This window comes from Talpa europaea, assembly GCF_964194135.1.
Source record: "Talpa europaea genome assembly, chromosome: 7".
Lineage (NCBI taxonomy): Eukaryota > Metazoa > Chordata > Mammalia > Eulipotyphla > Talpidae > Talpa > Talpa europaea.
Genome location: NC_140074.1, coordinates 10,297,252 through 10,306,057, shown reverse-complemented (window position 1 = coordinate 10,306,057; position 8,806 = coordinate 10,297,252).

Here is an 8,806-nt window from a genome sequence, read left to right as displayed (position 1 = left end):
AAGATGAGACGTGTGAAGACGGAGCTGGGGGACAGGAAGCCAGGGAGGCCAGGGTGGCTGAAGAGCCCCAGACACAGGGTGATCCGTCGGGGAGTGAGGGAGCCACGCCTGGGTGGAGGGTGCCGGACGGCTGTCCACCAGCACGCAGCAGCACCTTCAAAAACTGTGTCCTAAACTATGGCTCTACTGTTAGGTTCCGTTGTGGCAAACGAGACATAGCATAGCATTATAGCATTAGTCATTTTGGCCATTTGTAAGTGTACGATCACTGGCATGAGCTATAATTACAATTTTGTCTAGCCGTCCCCACCAGCTACCCCAAACCTTTTTTTCATAATCCCCCACATAAACACGTGCCCACTAAAAACAGTCCTTACCCCTCTTCTCTCCCCTTACCCCGACCTCCTCTGTCCCCCTCCGCTCCTGCTCCTGGTCACCGTGCCTCTCCTTTCTGTCTCTAAATCTGCCTAGTCTGGCACCTGGCACAGGGCAGCCCTGTGGTGCTTGTCCTCCAGGCAGGGAATACTTCGCTTGGCTCAGTCGTGTTTTTGAGAGTCATACAGTTGGTGCCATGTATTGAAATTTCGTTCCTTTTTGCACTGATACTTGGTTGCATATGCACTGTGTGCACATATGTATTCTGTATGGACACTGTATGTGCATCTATGTGTGAAGCACTGTATGCATGGCACTGCCTGTGTGTATGCATCGGCATTGTGCATGCATGTACACTGTGTACACTGCATTGTATGTGTGCATGCACACCCTGTGGGAACACTGCGTGGACTAGATGTATGTATGCATGTGTGCAGTGTGTATGCACACACACTATGCATGTACAGTGTGTTTATGTGTTATTTGGTGTGCACATGTACACTGTTGTGTACACTGCATTGTGTGTGCACACTTTGTGTATGCATGTTTACTATGTGTGTACATGTACATAACAGTGTGCACCATGCGCACACTATATGCATGTTCAGCATGTACATACTATGTAATGTATGCATGCGTACTCTGCACACGTACAGCTTATGTGTGCATATGCACCATGCAGGTATATGGCATGTGCATGCTTGCATGCACTGTATGCTTGTGTGTATCTGTATATGTATGCATATCCTATATGCACATGTACTGTGTGTATATGATCTGGCATTTGTGTGCATGTGCACGGCGTGCACCTGCATGTACACTAGGTCTATATGTGTAGGCACTGTATATGTAACATATAGATGTACACTGATTTGTTTATTCATCCGACCACTGATGGACAGTCAGCCTATCTCCGCCTTTGGCTGTTGTGAATAGTGCTGCTGAGAACATTGGTCTACAAATACCAGTTTTAAGTCAAAGTCACATCAGCTGACAAAAAGTAGTCTGGGGGTCTCCCAGTGAGTGTGGTCTGTCTGTCTTGTCTCCCTATTCCATTCCTTCCCGATCCGTGGGGGCAGAGTTGAGTGCTGTAGCAGGAACCTTGGTGAGGTCCATTCCTGGCAGTAGGAAGTTGGCTTGGTGCCTGCTTGGGGCCGCCACAACCTGTGACCTGTGCCTGCACCTCCTCACTTCCCTGTCCCACCTAATGAGGGGTGGAGCTGAGCCGCCAGGTGAAGGTGGGTATCCAACACCAGAGAAACACAGGAGGAGACACACCTGGGGCAGAGAGTCTTGTGAAGGAGGCTGGCTTGCTTCTCAGCTTGGGACTTGCACCCGGGCCTTGGGGGACTTGGAGGAGACACGTGGAGGAGAGATATGCTGGTGAGAGACACTTGGGGAGGCTCACGATGGCAGCCATTACCTTGATTTGTTCTTTGATTTTGCTCCTTTCATCCTAGACTTGCCCGGCCCCTCTTGTCTCTCTCCCCACCAGGAGGTGTCTTAGACTTCTGGCAGGCTTTCAGGCCTCGGCGGCCCTGCTTTGCGCCAACCCTGTTTGGGCATTTACCCACGTGCAGATGAGCGACTTCGGGAGTTTCCCTGGGAAACTATGTCCTTTCTCTTCTTCCCTCGTATACATTCATTAAAGATCGTACACACTAATAACAGGCTTTGTCTTTATGCAGAGGATGGCAGAATCCCTTTAGAGCAAGCAAGTCTGGGGAGTCCCAGGGCACCCCCTCATTGCAGCCGCAGCCACTATCACAAAAGGTGCCCTTGCAGGATCCCAGAGTCTTTGGGGTTTTGGAGAGGGACTCGCTTTGTGCCCCACTCTAGTCCCCTGGGCCCTGACTCTGCTCATGTCCCTCACAGATATTTCCATGAACTTGTGCCTCCATGGAGGTTCCAAACCAGTCCAAGGAATTTCAAGGGCACAGATCCCATTCCCTCCCTTTCTAGGCTTCTGGCCTTTTCTTAGTATGTTTTACTCATGTCACCTCCTCCCCCATCCAAGTTATGGGGGGAAACTCCCTTGCATACAACGGCAGGAGACCAGAAACCAGTATGAGGGTGCGTGCACTGGGATGGGGGTGTGTGTATGTTTACACTGTCGTTTCCAAAGCTGGCTGATGGCACAATTGCCTGGGGAGCTTTTTAAAAGCATAGCCTCCCCAGGAGGGCTACCTCCTGAGATTCTGGTTCATCACAGAAGTGACAAGGGTGGTGAAGAAGGAATTTTCCAGGTGAAACTTGGGGCAAAGCAAGTCATCTGAGCACAGTGTGCAGTAGGTACAAAGACAGGGAACTAGCTCAGAGGGAGAATGTCGAGCCCAGGGACATTCTGGGCGGCTAGCGTGGCTGGAGGAGAGCAGAGAGCCTAGGCCTTAAAGCTGAGAGGTGGGTCGCCTGGTGCTTGAAGGGCCCTGAAGGCTGGGCTCAGGGGTTTGGACTTGATCTTGTAACTCCTGCCTCTGGCTTTGGGGTCAGAGGCAGCTACTTGACACATGCAAAGCCCTGGTCCCCATGCTTCTGACCTGTACCCCAGTTCTTGTATGCATAAATAAATCTTTGGGGAAACAAAAGCAACATTTACCACCTGGAGCTTCCAGGGTGTTCCCTGGGGGCAGGTGGAGGCCTGCCGGGAACAGCCAACCACTCCTTTTAAGCCCAGGGAAGGCAGCTGCAGGTGGAGCCCACCACAAGTTCTTCACTTCCTTTTATTGGCATTCAAGGTGGTTTAACAACCACTGGCTTACGGGCAGCTGTGTGCTTAGAGAGAACTCTGCTTTGCTCTGAAAGGATGTTTCTGGGGCGGCCAAGTTGCTGAAGATGTCACAGTTTTTTCAAAGGCAACATAATGACTCAGGGACACTGTCACTTCCACCACTTATTTTCTTGCCCTAACAATCATTGCGAGGCCTAGGATTTCACCTACGATGGTGGCGTCCCTGTGCCCTGCTCTGACAGATGCCAAGGGCAGCTCTTGGGAAGGATGTGGGTTGACCTCAGAGGCTGTGTCCTGTCTCCAGTTCAACAGTCTCTGAGGGCTCTGCACCAGGCAGTGAACAAGGTCTGCAACAGAGCGTTTCTGTGAGCCTCAGTTCCCCACCTGCAACTGGTAATACTACATTAAACAGTCCCTAAGTGGAGGTGACATGATCCAGTTGGACTCCACTTAACATGGAAACTGTGACTTTAAGCAAAATGACATCACTCAAGCAGGCCCTGGACCATCATTTAGTCCAAATGTTGGAATATACGAGGTCATCGTAACCAAACGCTCTTACAGGGAAGGACGCTGTTGAGGGCCTGCTGTTTGGAAGGTAAAAGCTGCGTTTTGGAGTCGGACCTGGGCTTAAATTCTTACTGCGCCACTTACCAGCTGTGTGACATTACTAAGAGTATATGAGGAGAGGGCCTCCCCGGTGGCGCAGCGGTTGAGCGCTGGGTTGCGAAGCTGCCCGCGGCCTCTGCAGCGCCGGTTCGATCCCCGGCTGCTCCCCGGCCACCGGAGGAGGGTCCCACATGGCGCGCAGACCTCTCCTGCCGCCCGCTGCTCCCCTCAGCAGTGTCCTTCGGTCCTTCTGCCTGCTCTGCTCCCCGCTCTGGCTCTGGTGAATTCTCTCACCCTCCCGCGCTTCTGACTGTACCCAGTGCATGTATAAACCAAAACAAACAAATAATAAATAAATAAATAAATAAATAAATAAGACATGCCTCTAGAAAATTTAAAAAAAAAAATCTTTTAAATAAAAAAAAAAAAAGAGTATATGAGGAGTAAGAGGGGTGTGTCATGTGGGCCATACTAAGTGCTCAAAAAACAGTAAAACCACAAAGATGGGCCACACGTACCCCCCTCCCTTCCTTCCTTTGTAAAAATCCACCCCACTGGGGCCTCCCTGGTGGCGCAACGGGTTAAGTAAGTCTCAGCAGTAGGAAGCCAGCAACAGCCACTGCAGCATGAGTTAAATTCCCGGCCAGGCAGCTGACCCACATGGCGCGGCAGACCTCTCCTGCCTCACCCGCTGCTCCCCTCAGCAGTGTATTTCATCAGTCTGCCTGTTCTGTTCCCCGCTCTGTCTCTGATGAGTCTCTCACCCCCGTACCTCTGGTCTACACCCCAGCTCTTGTATGCATAAATAAATTAAATCTTAACCAAAAAAAGCCCACCACAGTGAGGGTGGCATGGGGAAAACGGAGCGGCTGGGGCTTTTTTCTCCTTCCTGGCATCGGCCTCTACAGCCACCACCTGTGGCCTTGCTTGCCTCCCAGATTTCCTTGCCCGCATGTTGATGTCGTGCTTGGGAGTGCGAGCAGAGGGCATGTGTGCCTGTGATTGTGGACACCCGGGCCGACCACGGGGCACACGTACCTATAGATTATGGACATCTGGGCAACGACTGCAGAGGAGAGAAGCCAGAGAGGGAGCAAGATCGTGGTGTTGGGGGGTGTGCTGGGAGGCCCGGTTGCTGCCAGCCTCCCTACCTCCCTGCCTGCTGGTCTGCCTGACTGGTCCCCTGCTTCAGCGTTAAAGTCCTGTCCAATCTACCTAAGGCTCCAAGATGCTTTTCCGTTTGCCTGAACCAACAATGAACCTGCCCGCCCTGTGCCTGGTTTGCCCCTGGCAGGTGGGTAGGATGTTTGCCGCTGTAGGGAATGGAAAGTGACTCAAGCCAAATGAAGCCATAGCTCAGTCCTGTGCTCGAATAAACAATTCGAGCAGAGCAGAGGGGTCTTCCTGGCGGACTGAACACCATGGTTCAGTAGGGTCTAGGTCCCCCCTTGATTCTCTCGGCTCTGCTGTTCCTGGCCTCCTAGTGAAGTATCTGTGATGTTACAGATAGCTGGGCTCGCATTGCTGCCGGCAATGCTCAGAGGGAAAGAGAAGGAATTGCTGCTAGTTTCCCAGAAAAGGGAGGAGGAGCTGTGTCCTGTCCTCAGGGCTCAGGAGCCTAGTGAACATTCCTGACCAATCCTGGGCCATGGGATGGAATTATCCAGAGGTCAGCTAGGTTCTTCCCAGAAGCCGAGGGTGGGGGGGTGGGGGGGTGGGGGGGTGGGGTAAATTTCTCTTCCTCTGAGATGAGCACAGCTGTAAGGGAGGTGAGGCAGGGGCAAAAACTTGGTTCCCAGAAAGGAGAAGAGGGTAAACAGATGCTGGGTAAATGGCCTCTTGTTGACTTTTTTTGGGTCAGATGTGGAAAATGGTAACTATTAATGGCTCCTTGCAGTCTGGTGGTATCCAGTCACTCTTGGAGGGAATTTGTGGCCTGTTTTGTTTTTTGTTTTTTTTTTTTCTCCCAGAATCTTGAAGGGAAGATTCCAGTAATGTATTATGACTTTTGTGCTTATAGTACTAACATCTCAACTTCACCAGTGGCTTCAATTTCCTTTCCCAACAAACTTCTCTGGCTATAGGGCTACATCCTATAAGCCAGTGTGACTAACAATGTGGATGGTGTGTGCAAAGCCTCTCTGTTGCTCGACACGCCATGTATTATTATTCTCGTCACCTCTGTAGTTTGTCTTCTTCTTCATGCCTGCCAACTAAGCACCCTTTATAACAGCTTAGCTTGAAGGTGGAATAATTCTTAGAGATGATCCAGGCTTGTGGTTCTTAAGTGTAGACAAGCATGGTCAGCACCCCTCAAAGGTGTGTGCAAACTCGTGCTCCAGATTCTGGCATGTTCTCAGAAGGTCTGAGACTTGAATCTCCTTATTTCGCAGGGGAGGAAGATGAGGCTCTAGGAGAGGGATGAGCCTCTGCAGGGCACAAGTTCCACATCAGTGGGACAAGCACGCGGATGAGTGATTTTCCATCTGGGATTTGCAGAATTCTTTGAGGTGCTTCAGAGATTTCACAAATATTTGCTTCAAATTCCTTTTTAAAGTAGTAGTAGAAATCAAACATTTAGAAACAAAATAGAGAAATTCATTGAATGAAGAACCTGATTTAAGATTATAATTGCCTTTTATAATGCCAATTTTTTGTTTTCCAAAAGTCTTACTGGTTAATATTGAGGACATTATAAATGTGAACTTGAGAACTGATTCTGGTAGAAGACTCTTATCTTTCATGAGTAGTTTCCTTTGAAAAAAGGAGGGTTGCCCCTCCCCCTGGACTCTGGCATTAGGTGGGTTGGGTTTGAACCCCAACTCTGCTTTTGCCAACCATGTGACTTGGTAAGTGTAACCGTTGAGCCTCAGCATCCTCATCCTCCTAGAAGGCATAATGAGTAGCTACAGCACCAGGCTGTTTTGAGAACATCACAGAATGTATGTATTAGTGTCTGAGCACCGAGCCAGGTGGCTGATGTGAGATTCATTCATTCAAGATGGTTCTTTGAAGGTCAGCTGCTACTGATTTGCACCCATTGGTTTTACAGCTTCTATTTCTCTCCACTTAATTTGAGGCTATGCCTGCGTGACTAGCTGGGTGACAGCAAGATGTAACTTCCTGTCCCATTTGGATTAAAAAAAAAAAGAGAAATGAAACCAGCCAAGGCTTGTGGGGGTGCATGGGTCACAAATGTCCCAGGGAAGATATGCGGGCAGGTGCGCCCTAGGGTACCTGCACAGAGAGATGGCAGATGGACAGGAGGGCACACGACAGAGTGAAGGCAGGGAGGACCTGATGTGTCTCTTTTGAACAACTAAAACCACCACTAGATGCAGAAATAAACAGACGCTCACCCAAAGAAGTCAGGAAAAGTGCAAACTTTATGACGAACAGCATAGGAAAGGGAGGCCACTTGGAGAAAACTCTTGCACTAACCCTCTCATTCTATGGCGCCCACTAGACCTTCTCCCTCCTGAGCTATGACGTTCCATCCTACTGGGCTGTGAGTCCACAAGGCAGAAGAGCAAAGACTCTGGTGTCTGGAGATGGGAAACTCAGGGCCAGAACACATTGTTTCTGTGGGTCTGGGAAGAGATTTCTGCCAGGAAATGGGGTTCCTCGTCCTCAGTGGTCAAGGCTAAACCGCTTCACCAAAGAAAGTTATCATTTTAAAATTCAAAATGTAAAGGCAACTTGAGTTTTAAGTAAAAATGCTCCCTCCATGTGCATTTAAAAACTCATAGAGGAGCCTGGATACCTGGTTCAAGGTTTTCTTAAATAAACTTGGAAATGAGAGGGACACTCCCAGGCCGGGGCTGACGAGTGAGGGACAGGTATGGGGGTGGCTCTGGGGAAACAAGGTGCTATTCTTGCATTTCTCTGGGTGAACTCAGAGGAAGCAGGACAAATGTCACCAGCCAGTTTTCCAGACGGGCTTCCTAATATTACAGACTGAGTAACTTGTTCAGAGGGGTTGACCACTTCCTTTTCCAGGAACAGGTGGGGGGATGACTAGGCAAATAAAGATGTACATCCTTATGACAGTCCAAGTTCGAGTGTCTTCTCAAACTCGTGGCTATCATGTCTCCAATCTGTTGTAATCCCTTACATTATTTCATGAGCAGTATTCCATCAAGATGGTCATAATCTAGAGTAGTTAAAGCATGAAGACAGGAAAACATAATGGTTTTCTGAAGATAATAGAAAAAAAATTAGCCCTTAAGCTATACAAATGGGTTTACAGACAACTGTTAAGAGAATCTGGAGAAATTTTTTATTTAAAAAAACCAAAACTATTTAGAACCTGATGTAAATAGGCAAAAGTGGATAAAAAGCACTTTGTGACAAGTGTTTTCGCTGGTTTGAAAGATCACAGGTGAGTCATTTAATCACCAAGAGGCTCAAAGAAGTTAAAAAAAAAAAAGACCCAGCATAATTTTAACAGGACCTCCTCAGCAGTGGATGTCGGGGTCTCAGAGGTCAGGGTGACCTTGCTCAGTGGTCATGACCATGACCTTCAGTGCTGAGAGGTACTGGCAAGAAAATGCCTCCTCGTAAGTGAGGGCTATTCTAAAACATGGTTTGGGTGAGTAAACGGATATCAGGAAAATGTCTTTAATTGAGAGTCCCTGCAAGTAAGGCACAAGTGGGCCAGAGAAGCTGCTTGCCGCCTGCAGTCACTGTGTCCTGCTAAGCCCTGTCCAGTCAGGGTCAGGCGGTGGGAAAAGCCTATTTTCTTGCCTGTGGCCAGCTGCTGACAGCGGGTGCAGAATGACTAATGCAAGTCAAAGAGGAGGGATTTAATCTATTGCATAATCATCTAAATAGAAGAACTTTTAAATGTTTTAGAGAGTCAGATTATCTTACATATCACCGAATTCTCTCTCAGTATTTACAAAAGCTAACAGCCTTTTTTTGCCTGCGGTTATGATCACTATACACTCTAAGAACATCACACACAGCAGAAAGGGAAGGAAAGGGAGGGAGAACAGCCACGGTTCTGCCCTACCCTCTCCTTATGGTCTGAAGGCTAGTTTGGTCCCCCGCTACACCCCTGGGAGGAAGCACACTCCGCACTGGCCTCGGGGC